Raw genomic sequence first — 15,716 nt, 5'->3', positions numbered from 1 at the left:
TTGGGAACAGGGATCTGCTGGACATCTATAGGATTTACCCAGTATGGGAGAAATGTTTTCAGTTAAAATGGTCTCTTTGGCTCTTAGATTAAAAATCAAAGCAAAACAGAGCAAGAAGAAAAACCAAAACCAAAGGCAAAGCAATTAAAACTATTGTGTTTGCAATTAGAGATGTCATCGTAATAATGGATAACCAGTTTGAAAAACAGTCACTTCATATTACTGGCACAACATTAATTTAAACAATAAATCCAATAAGAAACTACAGAGTCTTGTTCTGTGCTGGGTAAAGTGATAATGTCTGGGGCTACAGAATTAAATCATAGGCTCTGTCCACAAGAAGCCCTCATAATTCTAGATAAAAATATATGTGCTAACAGGAAATTCTATGATCAGGCAAAATTACAGCACCCAGAGTTTTGGAGAAGTGTTATAATTTCTAGAACTTTGTTGAAGCAAAAACTGTCCATACATCTTCCTTTACTCAACTGTCTCTGCAGCCTAAGGAAAGCTTCGGTCTGCAAAGGTGAGTTTCTGAAAGGTTAGGGCAAAAATTCAGCTCAAGGTTTCTGACAGGAAATGCCTGAAAGAAGGCATCCAAGTCCAAAACGTCTTAGGGGATGAAGTGGCACCGACACAACCATCAGGTGACAGCAGAGCTATGTAAGATTTTTGCAAAGGGCAGGGTGAGGTGCAGGGATCACTCACCCAGCACGGCGAGGCTGGGGAGACTCTAATACACACCCTTGCAAAGCGCAATCTGGTGCCCATTTCCCTTCAACTGCAAAGTTTGGGTGAGCTGCCAGATCAGAAATCAGCTCGAAAGGTCTTTGTTGAGAATTTTTCTGTGAAACTGGCAAGGTATCCCTGGGGTTCCTATTAGCTTTAGTATCCCAGATATGGTCTCACACAATCCACAAGACCACATTTCCTTCTCCCCAGGACTTGCAAATACTTTGTGACTTAGAACCCACACAGATGTCTCCTAACATTCTGTTTCCTAAGGCAGATGGCATGCAAAAACTTAAGTGACAGACAGCATCACTGGGCAGGGGAACTTACAGAATCTATTTTCTTCAATCCCTTTAAAGAGGAAGGTTAGCCAAAATAAGTCCCAATTTGCCTTGGGAACACCAGTTTCCCAGCTGCTAAGCCACCCCACCTCTACTGAACAGATGGATACTCAGGTTTCAGGGTTTTTAAGTATTGCTTTATTATTATTATTTTTTCTGACATACGTTTGAAGTAATAACTGTGGGGCTGGAGTTGTGGCTCAGCTGTAGAGTGCTCACCTAGCACGTCTTGGGTTTGATCCTTACAACCATATAAAAATAAATAAAATAAGGGTATTGTGTCCAACTACAACTACAAAATAAATATTTTTAAAGTAATAACTGTGTTCTTTATTTCCCACACTATGAATGGTATTTTCAACAATTCTTATATGTTAAAATTAATTTTATCAAATATTCATGTCAATGTAATAATTAAAAAGCCTAGGCATTCAAATTAGGAACTTCCTCTTAGACCTTGTGGAGGCTGGAACTCTACAAGGAAGAGGGGTCAACAATGCCTCTGCTCCTCAGCTTCCTCAAGGGTTTAGGTGGAGTGTTTACAATGTGTTTTGTTTTTGCCTACATAGTTACCTGTCTCAGTCCTCTTTGATTCCTAAGGTTAGATTTTAGTTATAGTCTGGTGTTCTTTCATTTCAGCTGGAAGGAATTCTTATAGTATTTCTTTTAGGCAATTTGATCAAGAGCAGAAATCTTTCAGTTACTATTTGGGAATATATTAATGTCTACATTATTAGAAGGATAGTTTGCAGGCTATAATGTTCCTGGATTTACCATTGTTTTTCTTTCAGCCTTTGATTATGCCATCCTATGGTCTCCTGGCCTCCATGGTTCCTGATAAGAATGATCCTGTTAATTTTATGGATTAACTCATTGAGGGATACTTTGTACGGATGAGTTATTTATGCCTTGTTGCTTTTAAGATTCTCTTCATCACTGTCTTTAACAGTTTAATTAAGATGTCTAGATGTGGATCTTTGAATGATCCTCTGTAGTTTAAGTTTCTTAGTCTTATAGATGAATGTTTTCAACAAATTTGGGAATTTTTTGATCATATATCTTTCTTCGCCTTTCTTTCTTTTTTCTTTTTCTGTGACTCCTAATATGCCTATGTTACTTTTCTTAAAAGCTCATTACTCTTTTCTTAAAAGCTCATTTTCTCTCAGAGCTCATTACTAATCACTGTAACAAATAAATGGAGTAGTAATACATAAATAAATGGGTAAAGGTTGTGTTTTACAATAGTCCATGGTGATACATTGGTCTCTAAAAATCTGTTTGGTTTTCTTCTTCTTCTTCTTTTTTTAAAAATTTCTTCATACTGTAAAATCTCAATTGATGCTTCTTCAAGTTCATATTCTTTCTTTTTTTCTGCTCCAATCTGATGTCAAATATCTCTATCAGAATTTTTCTTTCAGTTATTGTACTTTAATAGACTGATTTCTGATTCTTTTATTATTTTTTTAAAATTTAATTTTATAAAAATTCAATTTAATTTAAGTTCATTCTCTTTAGAGATCTTCTTTGTTATGTGAGACACAATTCTCACAGTTTCACTTAGTTCTTTAGATGTGGATTTCTTTAATCTCTTCAGTGAATTTATACTAGTTGATTTCAAGTCTTTACTATGCTCAGTGTCTAGGTTTCTTTAGAGATAATTTCTATTTTGAGTTTTTTGCAGTGTATGGGGTGAACATTTCCTATTTGCATGTCTTATAATTTTTTTTGTTGGAAACTGGATTTCTTTTTTCTTTTCTTTTCTTTTTCCAGCAACACCTCCTCAAATGTCTATACCCTCCATCTTCCAATCCCTGTTTATCACCATCGTACTCTTTGCTTTAAAAGTTTAACTTTTAAAACTTCTACATAAGAAAGATAGTCGACTAGAGGAATGCAGGGTTTCTCCTAGCTTGGTGAATACTGCTTCTCTGCAAGGTGGGTGAAAGGAATTTCACTAAAACTCAGTACTGGACAGCCAGAGTGCCTTAGAGACATAGAAAATTTGAGGTCACTAAATGAGAAAAAAGGGATAAAATAAAGCTAAGTTGCTTGCTGGAGCAGTGGAGTTAACACATAAGAACAAAAAAAAGTGCAGAAATACAAAGACAGTCTTAGGGTAGAAAATCATGAGATCACAGGGGCAGCCTGTCCTAGGTCACTCGGAGGTTGTTGGACACCGTAAATTGGAACAGGGTTGATGCCCTGTGTTTAACCATCGTCCATGGTGAGCAGAGGCAGGAGTCTTCTTGAGCCCAACGCACTAGGTGGTCAGCAGATACAGAATGGAGAACTGGGATCCAGGAAAATGGGGCTGGCTTCAATACACATTACAGGCAGAAAGCAGCCATGTGAAATAGTCTAAGCCACAAAATCTAGTGAAAATTAGGCATGGAGAGTACTTTGCTTGCATGGTGGGGTGGGAGTTTGGGGGAGGAACAAGTTGGAAGGGGTGGGAATCCGGCTCCCTCCCATGTTTGAGTCCAGCTGCTGCAGAACTAGCTGCAGGACTTGGGGTCAGAGGGCTGAACGGGTGGGTGTGTCTGTGCTCAGAAACCGACTCCAGGTGACTGAGAAAGACAGCCAGCTGTGGAGGATCAGGAATCTGAATGCACAGGTGTGTCTAAGCTCAGAGAGAGACTCTGGGAGGCTGGGGAGAATGCAGGACCAGCTGCAGAAAGTCAGGAGTCTGAATTAGTGGGTGTGCTTGGGATGGGTGCGCTTGGGATGGGCAATTTATTTTGTTATAATTGTATGAGCAGAGAATATATATCTTTCTATATATAGATATATATTCTCTGTTCATACAATTATATCAAAATGAATTCTGATATCATCTACAACTAAAAGGTACAAATGAAGGGCAGTACCCTTGAGCAAGAGAAGCAGTATCAAACTGTGCCCGTTTGCCCTCCATCTTACAAGTGCATCCCTGATCCTTGGGGATCCCTGGGAAAACTTCGGACAGAGAACTAGCTACAAAATAAAGTACTTGGGGCTCAGCAGACCTTAGCCCTGCCCCAAGAGTTCCACCTATTAATCTCACAGAACCCAGCTTCAGCTGCTCAGCTTATGGCATTTCCCATCCCAAACTTTATTTTACTGCTGAGCAGGGAAGCAGAGGTTTTTGAACTCCATCTGTCATCTTTGTGAGTAACACAATAAAAAAATAACAAAAGAAGAAGTGACAACCCACACAACCCACAGCCCCTACTCTTAACACCCAGTACATACCTCAAGAAGAAATGGAAAGACAGACCATTGACAGTTGTGCACAGACACCGAACATATCCACTCACTGACCTTGACTTTTTTGTCCACTGCAATGGAAACAACCCCTTAGTTTTGCACCAAGATTCTTTTTAAAAAATGTCTTTTTTCTTTTTGTTATTGTTGCCTTTTTCCTAGAGTGCTGAATGATTCATGGACATTTATACATATGCAGATTTGTTTCTGTTTTCTCAACTCTAGCATTTTTTAAAAAGTTAATTCATTTTTCCTTGCTCTGTGTGTTGAGGGCTAGGAGACTTTTTTTGATTAGTATTTTGATTTTGTTTTATATTGTCTTTTCCACTATTCTGTTTCCTTTTTTCTCCAATTCCCTTTTCTCTTCCTAACAGCCAAATTCTATAATTATTATTATTTTTACTTTTCTTTAGTTTTTTTTTTTTTTTTTTTTTTTACTTCTAGTTTGTCTGATCCCTTCATATCACAATCAGAGTCTATGTCACTTTGGCATATTCCACTTCACCTATTGAAATCACACACCTGTTTCCACTCTGCTATCCCTTCGTTTTTCCTCTTAATTAACTCTATTCAAACATCTCTTAGTACTAATTGATATAACACCAGACTGCACCACTAACACTGTAGCAATAAACCATATAACAGAAATCAAAGATAATACCAATTTTTTGTTTTAATGATTACTTACTATTCTTACTGATGGAAATTGGTGAGCCTACCAATTCTGTTTATTGTTCCAATTAACATTGTAGATGTCTTAATAGAAACCAAACACTTAGTTTAATGGTACATATTGCTCACATAGATTGTTGCTATCATTTGGCTCCCTCTAATCTGTATGACACTGAAAACCAACAAGGGCACTATAATTTCACAAGACAGAAACTTTGCTGTTTCAGATCCATTTTGATAGATGGGTAGACACACAAGCAATATGAAAATGCAAAGGAATAGGCCACCCCAAACAACACAGAATGCCTCAATGACAGACTCAAATTGACACCACAGTAGAAGAACTGGCAGAAAAGGAATTTAGAATTTGGTGTCAACATACCTCATATACAAATAGAGATATGATAAATGGTGGTATAAAGGTGAATTAAGAATCATATGCAAAAAATAAGACAGTACATGTATAATGGCAAAAAATAAATATATAAAAAGAAAGTTCATAGCTAAACTAATTTTTTTATGATATGAAAGATGATGTAAGAATGAAATCAGAGAGAAAGCCCAAGAAGTGAAAGATTGCTTCAATAAAGAAATAGAGATTCTGAAGAAGAATCAATCAGAAATCCTTGAAATGAAGAAATCAATACACCAAATTAAAAATTCAATTAGAAGCCTCACCAATAGACTAGATCATTTGGAAGATGGAGTTTCAGGCAATGAAGACAAAATATATAATCTTGAAAAAAGTTTATTATGGAGAAAAGACATAAAAAGATCATGAACAACATTTTCAAGAAATATGGGATAACATTAAAAGGCCAAATCAAGATTTGCAGGAATAGAGGAAGTCTCATACATCATGCTGAGGTATGAGCTAAAGGAATGCACAATCTTTTTGGTGAAATGATTTCCCAAATCTTAAGAATAAAATGGAAAATCAAATATAGGGGGCATACAGGACTCCAAATATTCAAAATTATAATAGACTCACATCAACACACATTATTATGAAAATACCTATCAAACAGAATAAGGATAGAATTTTAAAAGCTGTTAGAGGAAAATGACTGTTTACATTTGGAGGGAAACCAATCCAAATCTCAACTGATTTTTCAGCCCAGACACTAAAAGTTAGGATATCTTGGAATAATATATACCAAACTCTGAAAGAAAAATGGATGTCCACCAAGAATACTATATCCAGCAAAATTAAGCTTCAGAATTGAACACAAAATAAAAACCTTTCATGCTAAACAAAAGTTAAAAGAATTCATACCTAGAAAGCCTGCGCTACAAAACAGTAAAATATTTTACTCAGTAAAATATTTCATGAAGAAGAAATGGAGAATAAGAATTAAAACTAGCAGAGGGAGAAACTACATAAGAAGAATAGTCAAGCAAAGGGAAACCTAATTTAACTTAAAAACTATAAATAAATCAAAACAATAGGAAATAAAAATATCTCCCAATAATAACACTGAATGTTAATAGACTAAACTCATTAATCATAAGACATCACCTGGCAAATTGAATGAAAAAACAAGACCCAACAACATATTGTCTCCAAGAGATTTACCTCCCTATCCATAGGTTTTTTTCCTTACTTTCAATTGTTACACTGGCTGTGCAGAAACTTTATAATTTGATGTAATCCCATTTCTCTATTTTTGTTTTTGTGTCCTGTGCTTTTTGTCTCATATCCAAAAAAACCTAGACCAAGGTAATAAAGCTTTCCCATATATTTTCTTCTAGTAGTTTTACAATTTCAAGTCTACCTTGAAATCTTGAACCTATTTTGAGTTGATTTTTGAATATAGTTTTAGATAAAGTTCTGATTTCACTATTTTGCATAGGCTATCCAATTGTCCCAACATCTTTTATTAAGAATTTCTCCTTTCAGGATGAGGTTGTGGCTCAGGGTAGAGCACTCGTTTAACATGTGGGAGGTCCTGGATTTGATCCTCAGCACCACATAAAAATAAAAAAAAATAAAATAAAGGTATTGTATTCAACTACAACTTAAAAATTTTAAAAAGTTAAAAATAATTTAAAAAGAATTTCTCCTTTCTCCATTATGCTTGAGAACTGCATATTTTAAATAATACAACTTGGAAATTCTGGAAATCAGATACCATCTTCCATCCAGGGATTGTTGTTGCTGCTCCTTGTTGTTACTGTGTTCATTTTTATTTTTACTTTTGTTATGATTATTCCCTTATGTTCACTTAAGTCTGTTGTTAGTGGTCAGCTAATAATTTTTCAGATATTCTTAAATTCATGGAACCAATAATTCAGTCAGTATTTGCCTGGGAGCTCTCTATGCATGCTGAAGTATGATTTTATCTCTTTTCCTCTCAGTTGCCAACTGATTTAGACTTCAAGTGATGCTTGCACACAATCTCAAACTCAGCCCAAATTTAGAATTTAGGACCCAAGGGTTGGGATTGTAGCTCAGGGTGGAATGCTTGTATAGCATGCATGAGGTCAAGGGTTCAATTCCCAACATCCCTTTGCATCCTCCACACACAAATTTTGGGGAACTTTCAGTCTTTTTTTTTTTTTTTGGAACTTGTACGATCAATGATGGGCATGCACACTACACTAACAGTACTGCTGTGTATGTCTGTGTACATGAAGCATCATGATGTGATATGCATCTCCAAATATAAGATTGAGAGTGGGTTTTACTATTTACCAGTTGTCTTGACATGAGGGATTTCTGATCACAGAAATATATTTTAGCTTTTCAAAGTCCCTATGAACATCTCATTCTCCAGATTTTTCATTTAAACATTTTGGTTTTCTTTTTGCCTAGCTTGTCATTTTCTCTTACTAGAATCGACTACTTCAGGTAGTTCGAAAGTTAAAAATATTTTTTTACAGATTGTTTTTAACAAATGCCCTGGGGGAAAGCACTGAGTGAGAATCAAGTCAGGTCAAATAAAGACAGTATTGTAAGAGGAGTCTTCTAGAAAACTTCCAGGCAGGCACAGTGAAGACAACTCTCAGGGAACGAGTTTTTGAAGGAGTGTCAATGGCATCCTGCCAGCTCCAGAACCCACCAGGCTGCTCATTTTCACTGTGGCTGCAGGTTACTGTTGTCAAGGTACTGTGGAGCAGGAGAGGCATGGATGAGAACAGGCAAGTTAAAACACCACAAAGTTCACTAGCTTTGTGAAGCTTCTGCTGTTTTCTTCAACAGATCCTCCTTGCATTGCCGAAACTCTTTGGTTAATTTCTGGTGTTCTGCAAAAGTTGATCCTCACAATTTTTGATAGTCTACTCTTTTGGAAAGTGTGTATGAAGCATCCTGGTACAGGGTGAGCTGGACATCAACACAAGACACTGAAAATGACTAGAATATTTCCCAACTGTTTCGTTGGGAGAAAATTAGTTAACTTCTCAGTATCAAGAATATTTAAGAAGTACGGGGGTATGACTAATTATTTAGGGAAAAAAACACACATAGTAAAGCATCTTAGCCTAGATCCCAGCACATGGAAAATACTCAATAAATGTTGCTTCCACTCTTGTCCATATATACATACTTATCACCCTTACCTTCTTTTGAAATGCTTACAAAGGGAACTGTCTTCCATTCTTGATAGTGTGTGATACTAGTATTTCTCCATGGCAGCAAGGTTTAGGTAGTTACAAAAAATAAATAAAATCACAGGCAATCAACAACCCTCAAAGACAGAAGGGAGCCTTTCCTAAGTGGCCCATTTATTTCCAGAGGGTAAGGCAGGACCTCACTGTGGGTTTCCCCTTTTGTTATTTTCAGCCATTATGGCTTATCCTGTTCTTTGGTGACCTAGCTCCACCTTTGGTCTAGACCACTTTCCATTCTGTGACACTATCCTCTCCTCATAAGTCCCCTCAACCTTACATGACCTCATAAAATACCCCTAAAACCTGTTTCCATTAAACCTGTTTCCATTTATAGAGACATTCTCTGTAAGTAAATGATATTCATCTTTTATAGTTCAGCACATATTTTTAGTAAAATTTTAATCTAATAAAATACAAGTCTTGAGGCTATTTGAACTTTTCAATAACAACTCTTATTTACTAAGAAAAAAGAAATGTGTCTGCCTCATTGCTAATAAAAATATACTCTTTCATTGCAATAGTTTTTTTCTTAAAATCTTAAAACTAGAAGAAATAGGGCCAGACACTAAAAGCCATGGATTCTTTACTGGGGCTTCTTAATGGTCACTTCAAGTCTGAAGGAAAATGAATATTCCTTTCGGGATAACTCCCAGGATTTATTTAAAAAGGACAAGACTGTCAACAGTGATATAACTTTCCTATTAAGTTAGAATTGCACAGTGGAAGATGGACCTCGGCTGTCCTAGGAACCAGGCTTTCAAAGTATGGAGCAATTATATGGTGAGTGTCCTAAGCATGACCATACTGCAGTAGATTCTTGTAAAGCTGAAAGCTCTTAAACAAAGCTGCTTTACAAAGTGTGAGACTAGTGTATTCCAAGTAATGATAACTATGCATTTTTTAAAGGAAAAAATGTATAAAGTTTTATTCCCTAAGGAAATAAAACCCTAACCACTTTTTTCAGTATGCTGGAAATCTGCTATATCATGTTGCCACTTAATAAACTATGATGTAAACAACTGTATGCCATTGAATCAACGTTGCCAACCTTTCAAATGACTTTCTTGACCATTATCTCTGTTCTTCATAACATTTTAAAAAATGATGAAAAATCCAAATGGTTTGTCCGTATTTAACAAATACAGAGATGAAGAAGCAATAGCCTTGTACTTGAGGTGAGAAAAAGAAAAAAAAAGGAAAAAGACAGTTTCTTGATTTGCAAGAGAAGGAAAAGGTGAGTTTGCATTAAAGTTTAATATTTTTAAAAAAATAACATAGATTGTCACTCATCTCTGTAGCACCAAGTGTACCAGGTGCTATTGCATGAATTCAAAGCAACATGGAGCATGATGGGGGAAGAGGGAAGAGCAAGCTGGTGAAAAAGATTGAAAGATAACTCAAAAGTGTGGCATGGACCACTGGGTCTGTCACAGGGACGGTCATGAATTAAACCTGTACTGGTACATCCTGCGCTCACCACTTTGTGTACTCATAGAATTTAACATGAAAAAAAAAAGAAGATTGATAAGAGATAATGGAGGGAAGAAGGTCAGAGAAAATACTGTTGAGTGACCCTCAATTAGTGGGCAGTCATTAGGGATTCCTGTATAATTGATGGGATTTGGAATCAGATCTTCTTGGTCAACATTTTCCCTCATATTCTATACAAATAACCCATAGCTGCATTTACCTAGCACTTTTTAAGGTTATCTGTTCATAACTGAACTCTCTTTTGCCCCTTTTTTCCCCCTCGGTAGTTTTCAATACTTGAGCCCTTTTGTTATTTCTTGGAGTTAGGAAGTAATCCTATGCAGAAGCCACATGCTACAGAGAGTGCCCATGAAAATGATGTGAAAAGGCTTTGGTGGACCTTGGCTAGGAGAGAGATCAGACTACAGTCTTGATAATGCCCCATTCCTTTTGCAGGCATTAGAATTGGCATTAGAAAGACCTAAGGTGAGAGGGTATTATGAAACTTTGAAGTAGAGTTCTTAGGGCTTCTGAAAGTCTTTTAAGTTGCAGATATCTTGACCCTGATTGTGTAGATAATATTATACCAGTAAATATTCTATACCATGTATAAGAGAAAGAGATTTATTTAGCAAACTGTTTTGGAGGTTCAAAGGCATGGTCCTGTCAACCACTTAGCACCCTTGGATATTTTATATGGCAGATGGCATCATAGAGCTTGTGTGAGAGGGAAAGATCACATCACAAGACAGAAAGCCAGAGAAAAATTTAGGATTCAATTTCACTCTTTGATAATAGCCTACTCTCACAGGAAAAATCATTCTGGCTTCACCTTTTAAAGGTTCTACTACCTCAATACTGGCCCATCTGGGAACAAACTTCCAACACATAAACCTTGGGAAGACAAACCACCTACAAATCATAGCACTATGCTGCATTATTCAAATTAATATCTGTGTCCATGCTACCAAAAGTCTGCCTCCTACCACCACAGCAATTTGTTTCACTTGGGATTTTATTAGAATACATAGTCTCAAGCTTCACACTAGACCCAGGACATTTGGATTCACATTTGGCAAATGCTAATCTACATTACTTTAACGTTCCTAGGGCTGTGGTTCCATAGTGGAGAATACATCTTGGTATCAAACAAGACACATTGGGTAAAAGTATCAGTAGCAAAGGAGAAATAATGATTATGTACCTCTGAGAAGGTTTTCCTGTCTAGGACAATACAGGGTGGAAGTGATACAACCTTGTGAAGAAAGAATGTCCTATTTCAACAAACACTTGAATAGTTCTTAAATATAAGACAAATTCATCAGAGTTAGTAAAAGTCTGAGCAAATGATGGGATTTTAGGTTTAGTGAGAGAAGTAAAATGTAGTTTTGATCTTCCATATGGGTCTGGGGAAGGGACCCTGAGATAATAGGCATTCATGTGCTGAATTCACTCAAGAATTTTTTGTTTGTTTGTTTCTGTACATGCACTAGACATGAAGAAAGTAAATATTTTTCATTTTTATGTGTTTACTTATATTTCAAATGTGATCAAGGTACTGAAAAAATATAACACCAATTTTTTGTTCTGTCTGTAATTCTACTTCATAATGTTTTGTAGACCCTAAAGATTGAATTATGATTGGTAATCAGTTTAAGGTCTCCTCCCAATTTCTGCACTAAGCCCATGAGTTCAAGGGCTCTGTTGGTCATGTGAATAATCACATTTTTCCATAGAACTTTTGGAATCTGAATATAATTGATATTTGTTGATGCGCAAGAGATAAGTAATTCTTTCATAAGATGAAGAATCCAACTTTTAAAAGCAAAAGTGGCTGAGCAAGTAGGGGGAGTGTGAACTAACTGAAGGGTGAGTAAGATAAATGAGGGAGAAAAAGAGTACTTCAGGAGAAGGATGAGGTGATGGTGGTTAGGATAGAGTGGTATGAGCAGGAGGTAACTGGAAAAGTAACCAATGGCTCACTGGATGGGCTTATGTGCTGCTGAACAGAGAGGTAGCTCTTCTTTTGATGGTGATGGAAATAGAGCCCAGGGCTTCACACATGCTACAACTGAGATACATCCTCAGCCAGGGTTTCAGCCCTTGCTGTCCCTGTTTAAAGGGGGGGGACAAAAAAATAACTTCAGAAAAGAACATAGGCATGTACTTCCTAGTGAGCTAGACTTGTAACTCAGTGTGTTGAATTATTGCACTGACTCCACCAAAATTGATGGCTGTCGCTGTAGTTACTAAGTATAATTTGTAATGGCCTCAGTTATCATTTAATTACATAGTGTTTTCAAAATTATTGAACAAAAGTAATAACAGAATTATAAGGAAAAAAAATCCTTAAAAAGCTGAACAAATTACCTGGCAAGTGAATTAATTCATACCAATTCCAGCAATGAAATAAAGTACTAATTATTCCATATCAGCATGAATTACATGGGGGAATGGGTCAATTTATTTACCACTATTAATGGTTTTAATTACTAGAACAGCAACATTTAATAAATTCTGAAATGTTCAGCATTAGAGACTACTGTTTTTTTTTTATGTAAAACCCTTGATTTGTACAAGCTTCCTTGTACCTAGGCTCTGAACAAAATAACCTTGTTTACAGGGTACAGAAGAGAAAGGCAGGAGAAGCAGCTGAAAGGCACCTGCTCAAGAGCAAGGATCTGAGCTTCATTTGGTCATAAATATTCATAGAGAAACTACTCTAAACTTCTATAAATCAACATCAGAATTTGGATTCTGGGGAGAGATGACACATGAGTTGAAATTAGGGGTGGAGATTTGGACTTGTCTCTGCCACTAAAAGTCTGTGAAGTCTTTGGTCAAGTAAATTTTCCAAGAGGGTGTTGTTTTTCAGCTTGTAAAATTTGTCATTTGACAAAGCAATTTCTCAAATTCCTTTCATAATCATATAGCACTGTAAGTTCATAAATATCTTTGAGATGTGTAGCCTTGTTTAATTCTTTTTTGGCTCTTACTTTAAAACTGTTCTTGATTGACATAATAATTGTACATATTTTCCCGGTACAACGTGATGTTTCAGTTCACATGTACTCCTTGTGAGGGTGAATTTAGTTAACAATAGTCCTTCATTTAATTTTTATGTCAACATTTTGTTCAGGATAATGAGTTTGAAGGATTTATTTTTTTCTTGTAAGTTTGGTTTGTGGAGAAAGGACACACATGAACACATACAGGATTTTTAATTTCTAAGGAACTAAGACATATTGAATACTCATTATTTTCTAATTAAAATGAGAAGTAATAACTGTTGACATGAATATCAATTGTTAAAGAAGCATTTTATTTAGGATTCAAAATTCCTCTGGCTATCTTGTGAAGATTGCTAAGAATCATAAAGATAAAAACGTGGACATAAAATGTATGTCCATTTCTGCACATTTTCAACCCCTTTAATGACCAGAGTTCTAGCCATCATTTCCTTCCCTGGAGCAAGTGATTTTCAAAAGGCTTCAGAAAGCAGTTCTGTGTAATAAGCTGACATTTTACTAGTCAATCATTTTCTGGTGTATGTGCAAATCTTACCAAACATTGCAATTATATTTGCATGTGAGAATGGTAGTTAATTTGAGAAAAAAATATTTTTAGGCAATAAATTTAGATTCCCAAAATATATTCACTTCTTCTCATTAAGGTGTTCTTTATTGTACCCCATATAGTGATTTTTATCACTAATGCTTCTTTGATTATTGAAGATGTGTATTTTTACTTTTATTGTAATTTTACAAAACTCTCCCAAACCACAACCCATGAAGACAGAAATTGCATCTTATATGGAAGTCATTATTGATCCTAAATAAAATATGCTACAAAGTGTAGGGCATTAATTAATATTTTCTAATTTCGGTCATTATTTTTCTTTTGGGGCTACATCTACATATAAGCCTTAATTCCACACTTTATAATAAAATAATCTTCAGACTTCATTATGATATATGAAGTCTGAAGATTATTTTAAGTAAATACTTTAATGATGCATAACTGACTATCCCCAACCAACAAGGAACTACTGTGCTGTCTTAAACATTGATAGGTTTCATATAATTCAAATCCTATAGTAGAGATTATTTTATGGTATTTTTCACTTAATATTATCTTTGGGATTTATTCATCTTTGCATGTAGCAAATGTGTACTATTTCTTATAAGTATGCCACAATTTATTTATCAAATCCATAATTGATTGAAGCATAGATTTTCACAAGTCTTTGGCATTCATAATCAGTGCCACTCACAAACATTTTAGTATGTCTGATAAACTGGTTTATCAGAACATTTTAAAAGATAAACATTTAGTATATACTAAAATATAACATACCAAATGTTGAATCCTTTAATAATAGTGCATATCATATACATTGATAAATATTTAGTATATAAAGATATTAATTTGTTGAATATTTTGACACATTTAAGTTAGACATATTTCATGATCAATTTCAGAGTCATTTAGTATGCATATTTTCAAACTTAATAAGTAATACCAGTTTTTATGGTTTTGTAAAATTTGCACTCTGCCAGCGATGCATTATATCCCATGTTCTCAGCAACATGCCTTGAGCAGATATTTTGTTTCTGCTCTACTGAGGGAATATGTGACATCTAATTTTTGTTTTCCTGAAGACAGATAAAGGTAAACATTTTGATATCTTCAAGACAATTTGATATTCTGATTTGTGCAGTGTTTTGCCTATTTTTATTGGGTTTTCTATATTCTACAGATTTATATATGTATTTAATATATGTTAAACACAAATCCTTTATATATTATATGTTTTGAAAATATAGCCTCTAATTATATGTTATATGTATTGTTTAATTTCAAAGAGTTTGAAATTGTCTTGTCATCTATTTTAGACATTTTCTTTAAGCTTACATTGTTATTAGAAAACATTCTAATAACATTCTGTGCAACTTCAATCTTTAGACATTTGTTTGAAAATTGCTTTAAAGGTAAAAATATTATCAAATTTTGGCAAATATCCTAAGAGCAATATCAATTTGACTATTATTGTGTATATTGTTTTTCATATCAGATTTTCTCTATACATACATACTCTACTAATGTATTAATAATATCCATATAATAGTCATGTATATAGATGCACATATATATTATATATATGTACTATACTTGTTATTCATCTTTTTTTTCATTGAGGACTTAATTATATTCCATTGTATTTCTATTGGGAAGTCATGTTTTAGTTTTTATTATTGTTTCTTTGAGTATAGTATGTCTTTTTTTTTTCCTTAAATTTTTTTCTTAGGGCTAGGGCTATAGCTCAGTTGGTAGAGTGCTTGCCTTGCATGCCCAAGGTCCTGAGTTTAATTCCCAGTGCCAGGAAAAACAAAACAAACAAACAAACAACAACAACAACAAAAAACCCTTTTTCTTTCTTGTGATTTAATCAGGGTTACTTTTGTGTGTCTACATAGTGTTTTTTTAATATGCATATGGTTTAGTGACTTTAGCATTTTTTAATTTGTGCCTTGAATGATTGCTTCAGTTTTAGAAAACTCTTACCACTCTATCTTTTAAACCTATTCTCTTTTTTTAAATAAATAATTATTAATATATTCATGATTTCACCATGTATCACAGCCT

This window comes from Ictidomys tridecemlineatus, chromosome 7 (genome assembly GCF_052094955.1).
Source record: "Ictidomys tridecemlineatus isolate mIctTri1 chromosome 7, mIctTri1.hap1, whole genome shotgun sequence".
NCBI classification, from domain to species: Eukaryota; Metazoa; Chordata; class Mammalia; order Rodentia; family Sciuridae; genus Ictidomys; species Ictidomys tridecemlineatus.
Note: the sequence above shows the minus strand (reverse complement) of the source record.